This window comes from Natator depressus, chromosome 2 (assembly GCF_965152275.1).
Source record: "Natator depressus isolate rNatDep1 chromosome 2, rNatDep2.hap1, whole genome shotgun sequence".
NCBI classification, from domain to species: Eukaryota; Metazoa; Chordata; order Testudines; family Cheloniidae; genus Natator; species Natator depressus.
In genome coordinates, this window is record NC_134235.1 from 66,433,070 (window position 1) to 66,446,575 (window position 13,506).

General features: G+C 45.2%; 1 protein-coding gene across 2 annotated transcripts in view; it reads right to left on the reverse strand.

The window, feature by feature from the left end:
* Window positions 1–13,506, reverse strand: part of LYN (LYN proto-oncogene, Src family tyrosine kinase) — a 91,246-nt gene that overhangs the window by 34,766 nt on the left and 42,974 nt on the right. The gene's annotated exons all lie outside the window — the stretch shown is intronic.

The window sequence follows — 13,506 nt, forward strand, 5'->3', positions numbered from 1 at the left end:
GTGCCAAAGGTTGCCGATCCCTAGTTTAATGAATGTCTAACTAACTGTTATAGAATTCAGCAGGTCACTAGCTTGCTTATAACTTTCTAATCGCATCTTTAACTTATGTCCCTATAAGAAGATTACTCATACCTGAGACATGTTTATAATATTTATTAATTGCTTATTAACCCCTTATAAACGATTCAGAAATAGAACCTCCTGTGTGACCAAATACATTTTTAAAATTATGTGTCAGGAGTGAAACACTGTAGCACTCAGGTAAAGGTTTAAGACTGCATTATTGCTTGTCAGGTGATCTTTTGCCCAGGATGTGGGGGGATTTTGCTTTCCTTAATTACTTTAAAAGTATGTTAACGCCCAAGAATAAAGGGAAAGTCCTAACAAGCCTCCCTGCAAACCTATATTAAGGCCAGACAGCGCTTTGCCTTAATTCAGTATCAGTGCTGCCCTTCCTAGTACTACTACTGCATTAAAAATGTACAGACAGCATCAGTTGGAGAAATAATTTGGTATAAAATAAGTATATGACGTATTGAACTGAGATTTCATGAAATATGCTAATTACCCATATATCAATGTACAAAGATTAGTACATGGATAAGGAAGATAAAGGAATATTTTCTGATGGAATCAATGTATAATATTCTTAATACATAAACTTTAGTGATAAAGTAATATTTTATTCAGGTGTAGCAATCTTTAAAAGCCTGTGTTATTTAATTTTTACTGAAGTGAGATAAATAAAGTCTCCTTCTAAACATGCCATTCTTAACACAAGTGCACTAATAAAACCAGACCACATCTCTTTGTGATGCAATCTAATATTTCAACACTGAAAAAACATGTACAGGAAGAGGTAAACTTTCATGACTCGGCACACCAGCTACATTTCTCTACCCAACAACAATTTGCACAATTTCAACACAGTTTGTGTGTCTACCTGAAAGTCAGCAACTCCTTAATCTCTACTTAAACTCCCTTACACATTAGTAGAGTGACTGTAAATCAGAGCTTGTCTACATGGTGAGTTAGTTCATGGAAAGCCATTATGTAAATCTGCAGTGCACTAGCTTCCCATGTACTAACTCTGCGCTTTCCACACTAAGCCATACTCCAGGACTTTTAATGCACTGGTGTGGCGTTTATGTGGCAAATTAGTGCGCAGCAAAGTGGTGTGCTGTTGATTCACCCTGACCTGCAGCACACTAACTCACTGTGTAGACAGGCCCTCAGTCTGTTTTGCACAGTGACGAGCCACAAGAAAGTGAACGTTAAAGGAGGTGGGGGCTACTTCACCTTACATCTTTAACTGGTTCCTTCTTATATAAGTTAACATGCACTTAGACTCTCTACATTTGGGGAATGTGTAAGTAAAGTAAGTAAATCCAGGAGAATCTGAGTGTAAGAGGGGCAAAATTAATCTAAGGAGATCTGACACCATTTTATGTATCACTTCTCAATTGGGTACTACAATTTTTTTTTTTAAGTTTTCATTTCATTTAACATTTTCAGTATGAGATAAAGCAGTAATTTCATTATATAGCATGTGTGGGTAGTAACATGAGACTTTCATTTGCTCTGAAAATACAAGTTATTAGTACACAGAATAATTAATATAAAAACCCTTAAGAAGCCAGATTTGTGAAGTTAGACATGAGCAACTATGTACTTACACTGAAGTGCATACCTCACTTATGAGTGTGAACATCTAATATTTGTGCACAAATTGCAAAGCCATGGGCAGGCAAAGATATTCAATTAGTGTGCCTGCAAATCTGCCTGTCCAACTGTGTGTGCCTAAAGCTGAAATCCTACTCCAGAATGTCCACTATTTGAAAGGGCAGGAGGAAAGAACAAAGCTTCAAAAATATCACTGAGAATTTGGATAAAATTTTCACCCAATTGAAATCAATGGCAGTTTCTTCATTTACTTTGAAGGAGCCAGAATTTAAGCCATTCTATTTTAAGGGGCCCAATATTTGTACTAAAATTAAAGGTCATTAATCTCCACTAGTTCTTTGTGTCACTTGAGGTGTGAATGCCAAATTCTAGTGCAGGGATTCAATAAAAATATTTAATTCTATGTATTGACGGTTATGTGGCTTCATCCCAAGTACTTCAGAGTGTAAACTTAAAATCAGCACTGTAATATACACTAATAATGACTGTCCTCATGCTGTGTATTCATTTTACAACAGGCTCTGATTTCATATATATGACTGCAATCTTGTAAAATCAACTACTACATATGCAGTATTCAGAGTAGCAGCCGTGTTAGTCTGTATCCGTAAAAAGAAAAGGAGGACTTGTGGCACCTTAGAGACTAACAAATTTATTAGAGCATAAGCTTTCGTGAGCTACAGCTCACTTCATCGGATGCATTCAGTGGAAAATAGAGTGGGGAGATTTTATATACACAGAGAACATGGAACGTATGCAGTAGTTGCACATAGAAAAGGCTCTTTCTTAGGGCGTGGCTACACTTGCAGATGTGGAGCGCTTTGAGTTAAACCAGCCTTTGGAGAGCGCAGTAGGGAAAGCGCTGCAGTCTGTCCACACTGACAGCTGGCGTGGCCACATTTGCGGCACTTGCAGCAGCTTTGGGAGTGGTGCATTACGGGCAGCTATCCCAGCATGCAGGTGACTGCAACGTGCTTTTCAAATGGGGGGTGGGGTGGGGTGGAGTGGAGTGTGACAGGGAGTGTGTATGTGGGGGGAGAGAGAGTGGGTTTTTGGGGGGCTGAGAGCATGTCAGCATGCCGTCTTGTAAGTTCAGAAGGCAGCAGGCCCCTCCGCCCCCGCCTGTCTCTCTCTCTCTCACACACAGCATTCCACACAAATGGCTTGTTTTGTCTCGGAGCAGATAAGCAGCGGGCTGTCAGAAATGGAGCTTTGAAAGGGCATATCCGCATTCCTGTAGTGATTCAAAAACAATGAGAAGAGTGGCCACTTGACTTAAGGGGACTATGGGATGTTTCCGGAGGCTGATCACAGCGGAGTAATGCAACACCTCGTTCACACTGGCGCCGCGGCACTCCAGCGGGGGCGCAGCAAATGTTATTCCACTCGCCGAGGTGGAGTACCAGCAGTGCTCTAGCCGTGGAGTCAGAGCACTCTACGTGCCTTTCCAGTGTGGACAGGTAGTGAGCTAGTGCGCCCGGAGCTCCTTTATTGCGTTGTAACTCGCAAGTGTAGCCAAGCCCTTATTCTGCTTCCATTGAAGTCAATGGGTATTTCCCTTCACACTCCCAGAGCCAAATCCTTGTTCCTGACAAACACCTGAACAATTTTTTGACTCTTCCACCACAAGGTATAAGCTTATTTTCATTAGGGGACTTGACGACAGGTAATCTATATTGAAAGATATTTTTTCCTATTTAGACTTTTGTTTAGTTTTCTAACATGCACTGTCTGAATCTAGGAAAGCCCTGCTTTTTCCAGGGTGTGTGTTTAGTCAGGGTTCCTTAGTCTATCTATCTATCTGAGGTCCTTACATTATGGTAGTGTTTGAGCACCTCACACTCGAATGTGTATTTGTCCTCACAGCACTCCTGTGAAGTACGATTATCTCTGTTTTACAGATGGGGAACTAAGGCACAGGGAGGCTAAGTTTACTTGCAATAGGGCACAAAGGAAGTTTGTGGCAGAGCAAGGAATTGAACCGACATCTCCGAAGTCCTAAGCTAATGCCCTAACCACCACATCGTCTCTCCCCTCCGCTCCAGAGAACAAAAAAGGAACTCTGAAAGCAGGCTTAAGGCCTGTCACATTGTATAAAAAAGTTCACTTGAGATTATAGGAAAGACTGTCTTTTGAACAGCAGTCAAAAAACATGAAACAAGCACTTCAAGATGACCTGTTAATGTAATTAAGGGTCAAATTCTTCCATTAGATGTGCAGGCACATGGCTCCATCTTTATGTAAGCGGGGGAATAGTCCCGCTATTGTGGGGAACTTTTCTGGCTTCTGCACTACCCCAGTGAAGTGGGCTAGCGAAAGGATCTGAGTCCTCGCTCCCACTTCCTTTACCCAGTGGCCTCCCTGCCCTTGAGGGCTCCCCTTCCACTCTCCTCTCTGGCAGAAACCTCGTAACCCCAACAAGGCTGGGCCCAGGATTCCTCGGGGGCTCGACCTCCAACCCTGCTGCGGTCGCCTAGGATAGGGGCTAGGGTATCCCCAATCCGGGGTACTCTCTCTGCACTGGGCACTTCTCTGACCGACTGACCATTACATACAAGTTAAAGCAAATGCAAGTTATTTAATCAACAATTAATTTTAAAAAGAATAAGGAAAAATGGGAAAGGTTAAAGGAAACACATCAACCCACTCTGTGGCAGGGAACATCACAAACAGTGTCTCTGGAACGTCAGGGCCGTTCACAGTCTGTTCCTTGTAAGTCCCAGGACCCCTTCTCAGGCCCTGGCTGTGCTGCAGGGATGCTGTGGGTTGGACACTTGCTCTGGTGGTGGCCACACGCTCTCAGGCTCTAAGTGGTAGGACCCTTCTTCCCAGTGTCGCCCCTGCCCTGTTGGGGTTATGATCCAAGCCTGGCCTGCAGAGCCTCTTGGCTGAGGTGTCTCCCTGTGCTGGGCCCGCTGCCCAGGGTCCCCCTCGCTCTCCCCGGCTGCTCACCGCACCCAGCTCCGGACTGCTCCAGCCCCAGCTCCACCACTCTGTCTCTGCACTGCTGCTGCTGCTCTGCCTCCAGCTCCCTGGGCTGCTTCTTTGGCCCCTCTGGCTCTGGTTGCTGCAGCTCTGCTCCCAGGACAGGTCTGCTCTGCAGGCTGCTTCTGTGACTCTGCTCCCAGCACTGACCTGCTTCCTGGGCTGCTTCTCTGGCCCCTCTGGCTCTGGTTGCTGCAGCTCTCCTCCCAGGGCAAGTCTGCTCTCTCTGGGCTGTGCCTCTGGCTTTGGGGCTGCAGCTCTGCTCCCAGGACAGGGTCTGCTCTCTCTGGATCTGGCACAGCTCTGCTCCCCAGCTCAGCTCGGCCCCACTCTGTCTGACCCAGGCAAATCCAGATCACACGGAGGACGGGACCTCCCTGGCCTCCTGACTCCCTGATTAGCCTGCCTGCCCTGTCATTCAGGCTGACCTGGAGCATTGGCCTCTCCCCATTGTACCTGGGGGCTGCCAGTCTCAGGGTCCTGATTCCCCATCAACCCTTCCCCCTTTTTAGTACTGGGAGCTAGCAACTAAAACACCCCCACTGAATGTTAGTAAGGGGGCAACAGTCCCCTTACATTTAGGAAAATTGGTCTTAAATATTCTTCTCAGCTAAAAGAGGATAATGCTGTATTTTAACAATTTCTGCTATATTGAAACAAACATGGCAATCACTTTAGAGGATAGGATTAGGATTCAAAACAATTATCACAAAATGGAGAAGTGATCTGAAATCAACACGATAAAATCCAATAAAGGTAAGTGCAAAGTACTACACTTAGAAAGAAAAAAAAATCAAATGCATAACTACAAAATGGGAAATAACTGGGTAGGCAGTAATACTGTTAAAAGGATCTGGGGGTTATAGTGGATCACAGATCAATTACGAGTCAACAATGTGATGCAGTTGCAAGAAAAAAGGCTAATATCTACAGGAGTGTCGTAGGTAAAACATAGTTGGTAATGTCCCACTCTACTCAGCTGTGGTGGAGTCCTCTACTGGCATACTCTGTCCAGTTCTGGGCACCACACTCTAGGAAAGATGTGGACAAATTGGAGGGAGTCCAGAAGAGAGCTAAAAAACCGACAAAGAGTTTAGAAAACCTGAACTATGAGGAAAGGTTTTAAAAAGTGGGCATTGTTTAGCCTTGAGAAAAGAAGACTGAGGGGGAATCTGATAGCCTTCAAATATGTTAAGGGCTGCTATAAATAGGGTGGTGATCAATTGCTCTCCATGTCTACCGAAGGCAGGACAAGAAGAAAGGTCTTAATCTGTAGCAAGGAAGATTTAGGAAAGATATTCTGAAAAGCTTTCTAACTATTAAGGGTAGTTAAACTCTGGAACAGGCTTTGAAAGGAGACTGGAGAATCCCCATCATTGGAGGATTTTAAGAACAGGTTAGAGAAACACCTGGCAGGGATGGTTTAGATACATTTGGTCCTGCCTCAGTGCCTCTAGAGGTCCCTTCTGGCCCTACATTTCTATGCTTCTTTGACTTCAGTACCTCCCTGAATAAATAAAGTCTGTTTTAGCATAATCCTATTGTGGTGACAGAACAAACAAAAGCCTGACCAAGGCAATAAAAAGCAAGGCCAGTTATTTGTCCAGTAGGTCCTCTATAGCCCTGTATTAAATATGGAGAGAAAAATCACTTGTTTTCTCAAATAGAGCAGAGCAAACCAGATGAAAGAGAAGTGTGGCGATAACCAGACTTCATGTTCCTATCTCAGAATGTGCTTGGGTCCAATTGTGTATTCCTTACTCAGGCAAAAAGCCTTTCAAATCCAGTGGGTGTATAATGCATGAAGCCGCCTCACTTCTGACAGGTTGAATCCTGAAGAGATTTTTCCCTAAGTGCAATGACCATCAACTTGGTCATTGCTGAGGACTGAATTAGGTTCCCACAAGTTAAGAGCATAAGTCTTTAGGATTTGAGCTAAAGGACCATGTCACTAGCTGGCAGCTGCAGCAGGCCCATGCAAGGCTGGCAGACCAGGTCCCAGCTCATGCCAAGATCCCCACGTCTCGACTGAACACTAACAGATACACAGCTGGAATCAGTCTGGCTCACCTGTGTGTTAGTATTGTTAAATAGGTATTAGAATTATCAGACTGTGTTTAGACTATATTGAAAGCTGGTGAATTGTTGCATGCAATAATCTCACTTATAGCAGCTGTAGCCCATACTGTAAGGTAATATTGACATTTATGCATTTGATAATTGGTTGGTAAAATCTAAGTATAGAACTCACAACCAATTTGGGGTTGTGCCCTGCTTCCTAACAGTCTGCCCTGAGACTGGTACTCAGGCTCTTGACTCACTGCAAGGCAGCTTACCAGCCCCCGTTATCTATGTAGCTGGCACAGAATGTGACACACATACACACTGAATGGTGGATTACACAGGGACTTCAGGTTTGGGTCTGTACAAGTCAGTGACATCAAGTTGAGCAGGGACTGTCTATGTGTTCTGTGTTTGCACAATGCCTAGCACAATGGAGTCCTGGTCCATGACTAGAGTTGCTAGGCACTACCGCAGTACAAATAATAAATAATAATAATAATTTCCTGGTTCTACCGTTTACATAATAGTTTTGGCTGCTCTGAAGCTGTGCTCTATCTGCACAGACAACCTGAATTTGCATAAACCTTTATGTGTATACAGTGAGGGTGGACAGGTGGCATTTCTACTTTTCCCTTTCCTTAGGACCTGCCCCAGGTGACAGCAGATTTAATGTCCAGCAGAGGCTGCAAAGGAATTCCTCTGGCAGAGGTTGTAATGGGAATTAGCTTAATCATGCCACTTCCTCCCCAGCCACAACCCGGGTTACTGGAAACGCCTCCTCTCCCCCACCCCCAGCAGACTTTCTGCTACCGTGGGCCCTCCTCCACTGTCTTCACTGACGGAAGTTCATCGGGCTCAAGGTCTACCAAACACCCCAGGGTGTCCTGCTATTGTGATAGGATATGAGTGATCACCCACTCTTTTTAGCTACCTTCAGTAAACAGATATAAAGGAGATGGATAAATGAAATTCCTGCTTTAACTCCAAACTTAATTCCTTTTTAAAGTTTAAGTCAGACCCTATGTGATAAAATTTCAGCATGTGTGTAAATTGTAAAAATGCCCCGTGATATTTGCAAACACATCCATTGGTGCCTGCAAAATCCCACATCTGTGCATGTAAAACGGGAAATTATATACTGCTTCATCAGTTGTGCCAACAAGTTTTGCTGGTACATTTTTAGAATCCTTCATTTTAGTGAAGGTATTTTTGTGGCTCAGCTTATTTTCTGCAGCCCAGCACTTCCCACAATTCTGGACACCTGGGCTGCTCTCCTCTCAGCAGCACACAGAGGTAGATCAGTGTTTTGATGTATAGCCATGCCCCCTCAGCTTCTGCTTGCGGCCAGATTCTCTGCCTTCACAGCAGCCCACAGCGTGGTTCCTTTTGCTCCTGTCCTTACTCCTTCTGTTTTAAATTTTCTGCCCATTTTCTGGGCAGTGGGGAGAAGTGTTCTTCCTTCTCAGCCTTCCTCCTCCTCCCGGAGTCGGCTAACCCCTCAAGGATTTAACACTCCCTAAGCCTCCGCTGCAGCATTTTCCTGCTGGTTCCTCCGCCCCTTACAGGCATGGCGGAGTGGTCAAGAAAGCATTGAGTCAAATTCAACCAATTCTCTCTACATGGGAGCCTTCCCAAGCTCAGCAGAGGGTGAATTATGCCAGCCTGCACCCAGTCGTCAGTGTCTAACTGTGTTAGGTCCTGGGGCTGCAAGTCGGACAGGCAGAGGTCTGCGACCCACTGAGGCGGCAACTCCCACCGGGAAAAAAAGGACCAAGTACCCCAGTGTGGAGGAGGAAGAGGCTCCAAAAGCGAGGAGGACCCTGACCACTCGAGTCAGGTAAGTCCCAGGGAATCTCTGCAGAACAAAGAGGAGAGGCTTGCACAACCACCTGTCTCCCCCACCCTGCCACATCTTAAAGTTGGTCCTGTGCACCCTGAGGAAAGAAATAGGGCTTCTAATCAGCCTGCCTCTCTCTCTCCCAAGAACAAGGACGTCCTCTCCCCTGCAATCCTGGGGGGGAATGGGAGCACTGGGAGGATTCTCAGACAGACCTCTCGAGAGGGTTCCAGGCCTAAAGGAAGGCAAGCCACAAAAAGGTCTCACCAAAGCCACAGCAGAACTTCTATATTCCCAAAGTGTCCTATTAAAGGTTAAAAAACATTAAAATAGCTAAAAAGTACAAAAAAAAATCCAGAGATACTAGTCCTTCGATTCCGCCACATCCTTTTGCTCCCCCGCACTGAGGAAGGTGAACTGTCTGACTGTGAAACCCGAGCAGGCTCCTGAGAGTAAGCCTCATATTTCTCTTCTCAAAATCCTCCCCTCAGGCTGCAATACCCCTTCTTCCTCCTTGAGGAACCGATTAGGAATGAATGGACAAGCCTGATAAGGGCAAGCTATTAGCGAGTGTGACCTCAGGCTCTGTAACATTCAGCAGCCAAAGGGCTCCATTGCTGAGACACCAAAGTAACCTCCCTCCCCAGCGATACGGTTATTCACTCAGAAGGAGAGTTGTACCCTAAAGACCCCACATACAGAAAGATGGAGGCCACTCTCAAAAAGGGCTTTGAAACCTCCTCCACCACCCTCTGAGCATCCCTGGCAGCTACCTGCTTTGCAGGAGCATCTCTTTCCTGGCTGGAAGATCTCACAGCCTCAAGGACAGAGATCACCCTGACTTTGGCTCCACTTTAAAAAAAAAAAAATTCTCCCTAGCAATAACATTTGTAGCTGATGCCTCAATGGATGCAATGAGATTCTCAGCCTGAGCCAGAATGGATGCAATGAGATTCTCAACCTGAGCCATGGCTTGTGACTCAGTAGCCAGGCGCCACCTATGGCTCTGACCCTGGAAGGTGGATACTCGCTCTAAACACGTCCTGTGCTCAGCCAAATTCACAGGCTCCCTCCTTTTTTGGAGAAAAGATGGAGGCCGGCAGTGTTGCAAAACAGTCTCTCCCTTCCCCACTAAAGGCCCTCAGTAGAGAATATAGATCAGCCTTCACAGAGAGGTGCTGCTTTCTCTCCTCATCTTCACAGAGATACCAGCACAGAGGCAACAGATTCTCTGAGGGAATACAGTAGAGCTGAGGTCTGGGGGAAGTCCAGAGGGACCTCAGCCCCACCCCGCAAAATCCACTTTATGTTAAAGATCACATAGGCTTCTACCTGAGTTGGAGCTAGTGGGCAGGATTTCCAATTTCCTCAGGGAAGGGTTTCCATTGACCACAGACAAGTAGGTCAGGGAAACAATGAGCCTGGGATACTTCCTTGAGCTGCGGGCTCCATCTGATCTGATTTGATCTTATTCCAGTCACCCAGCTCCTACAATGCCAAAAACCACATAGCCTGATACAGAACAAAATATCTTCTGGATGTGGGAGTGAGAGTGTGTTCCCTCAGAAGAGAGATTCTCTGGTTCTACTCCATCTTCTTCATTGTACAGAAGCACACAGTGGGTATGAGAGTCATTCCCAACCTCAAAAGACTCCACAAGTGGATGAAGACAATTAAGTTTTGGTTGGAGATCCTGGCCTCTGTGGTGTCATCCTGGCTCCAGGGGGACCTCTTGACTTCAGTAGACCTAGCTGATACAATCTCTACATTCCCATGCCACTGCAGACTTTTGAGGTTCATCTACAGCAGGAAACATTATCAATTCCCAACACTCCCATTCAGCCTGCCCCTGTCTCCCCACCCAGGTTCTTACAAAGAGGTTGTAGGTGGTAATAGCCAAACTCAGATTGCATGGGGACTCATCTGCACCTTTTCCTGGGCAACATCCTGATCAGAGCCCCATCACAGTCAGCAGTGCACAGGGCCACTGATTCAGGTCAGGGTCAACAACTCTGAGTGGTACCTGAATCAGGAGGTTTTTGATTTCACCCTTCAGACATTTGGCCCCCCTTCAAATCAACCTGTTTCCAAATTGTATGAATACAAAAAGGCAAAAATACTTCACAAGGAAGGCAGACCCCAGATCCATGGAGACAGATGCCTTATTGCATAGTTGGCCACAGAGCCTACTTTACTGATAACTCCTCATTGGCCAAGGAGTCCTTGGTTCTCAGACCTGACAGAGATGACCCTGGAGCCCCCACTCCAGTGTCCATGGAGACCGGACATCCTCTCACAAGGTCATCTTTCACCTGTACCTAAAACGGCTTCAACTAATAGCCTGGCTGACCAGAGGGAAACGCTAGAAGGATTCAGTCTGTCCTCCATAGTTATTAAGATATTGTTTTAGTCTAGGAGAATACTGATATTAAGAGCATACTCCTATTTCTGGTCCAGATTCAACTACTGGTGCCAAAGAGTACAATGGAAATCCCAGAAATCCAGGAATTTCAACCATTCTGGACTTTCTTCAAGAAAGCATAGACAGAGGCCTTCAGCCCAGCACTGATGTATGTCAAGTGTCTGCCCTTATTAGCATGCTATCTGCAGGATCCTTGGGCTCCCTGGCAGACAATCCACAGGTAATCCCATTCCTCTGAGCAGTACAATTAGCCAGACAAGTGGTCAGGCCTCTCTTTCTGAAATGGGACCTTCCTCCAGCTTTGAGGGCCCTGACTAGTTATCCCTTTGAGCTTCTGACTTCAGGGTCAGTCTTTTATTTAACCATTAAGATTTGTTTCTTAGTAGCTGGCATGTCCCCCAGGTGAGTGTTGGAGCTGGCAGCCTCATCTATACAGGAGCCATACTGCATGTTTGAAGAGGACAAGGTGGCGTTCAACACACCAGAATCCTTTCTTCCCAAGGTAAGTTCCTCCTCCCACACTTCGTAAGAGGTTGTGCATCCTTCATTCTGTCCAACTGGAAAGGTGTGGGACATCTTAGACACCAAAAGAGTGTTGAAAATCTCTGAAGCATACAGAATCCATGAGAAGATCGGGCTCCCTATTTGTGTCCTTCCACACAAAATGCCAGGGACTCAGAGCAAGTCTTCCATCGCTAGGTGGAAGCCTAAAATCAGAGGTTCCTGTCCCATAAGGAATCAAGGAGCACCTGATGACATACTTAACCTCCAGAGCGGAAAGAGCAAGTGCGTCCACTTTGGAAAGTTGCAAAGCAGCCATTTGGTCTACAGCTAACACCTTCATTAGGCAAGCTCTACAAGGTGGATCTTCTATCTTCTGCAGAGGTCTTCTTTCATGGGAACATGCTGCAGGTGATGGTCCAGAAATATTAGAGACTCTTGAGCAAGCTCAGAAAAAGGGGGGGTACTGCTTTCCTACGAGGCTGCTTTCCTACGAGACTTTTGGTTCATAACCCTTTCTACATCTGTTCACTGCTCGCTACTTCCCAGATGTCCAGAAACAGTGGAGACACTGGATTGCAGAATGGTAACTTGCTTACTGATCCTTTCCTTTTTGCTAGCAGCATCTTCAACCCACTCTGGATGGCTTATAAAGGCAAGGGTCAGATGTAAGTGGAATCATTACCGTATGACCACCTTCCCTGGTCTAGTATACTTAGTTACTGCATCTGACGAAGTGGGTATTCGCCCACGGAAGCTTATGCTCCAATATGTCTGTTAGTCTAAAAGGTGCCACAGGACTCTTTGCCGCCTATACTTAGTTATTTCATTATCTCTGGAAATTCATTAATAATGATATACATATTTTACAACTTGGGAATAACTCATACAATAGCAAGCAGGAGCAAATGAGCATGGCCAGACTGTGGAGTGTCAAAACACTGATCTGTCTCGCTGAGCTTCAGAGAGAGGAGAGCAACCTAGATACCCAGAATTGCGGGAAATGCTACTAGCAGAAAGGAAATTATCAGTAAGAAATTTTCCATTCCCTTCTTTAATAGTTGTATAAAAAGATACTAAAAAGAGTGCAATATTACAGACAGACACTCTCATCCAGACTACCTCAAACCCAAGAAACCTTTACACCTGAGATGCAAGAACAATGTGTCTCATTAATAAAATAAACCATCAGGACTCCTTTTATGTTAACTTTTCTCTTAGCCTAACTGAGAGCTTTCACTTAATTATTAATGCCAGAGTATGTTATGACTCATGTCAGTAAATACCTGGGGACAATAATGCATAAAACATGGACACACTGTTCTATAGTGCTGGTTAGATCTATCATGTCAATGCAACTGTTGTACAAATGCACTAACGCAACACTCTAAAAATCTTGGTCAGTTGTATGGTGGAGAGTAGTAACTCAGCATACAGTTAATGCTTTTTAAAATGAAATGTGGAGCTGGAAATGACATGTAGGAATGGGGAATTTGCCAATCCATTTACATGAGAGGGCTACACACTTCTCTACATGTGAGAATGCAATCCCACTGAAGTTAGTGGAGTAGCACATATTTACTTCAGGACTAAATATGGCCCAGAGAATGATCATTTTGGCTGGAGCAAGGTCTTGGGCGGCCAAACTTCCACTACACTTTTGCACACATTCAATCATAGCAAATTGTAATATGGATTTGTGATGTCCATTATAAATAGAAGGGATTTTCAAAACAGATCTCCAAAACCAGAGATGAAAGATTAGTGAATTAACCGGTACAATATGCCCTTTCATTCCCTGCTCCAAAACAATAATTGCCTGCAAAATTGTATCTTCAGAGCCTACTCTGAGTTACAGAAGTAAAGGTTGTCTTGAAACCACAGAACATCTCAGGCTATATAGCGGCTGAAACAGGTAGAATACTTCTTGGGCACTGGCCGGGAGCACAGTGAGCAATGACTCCTCTGCTTCCTTTCAATGCGTATAGCATGCACTTCCCTCAACATCAGTCGA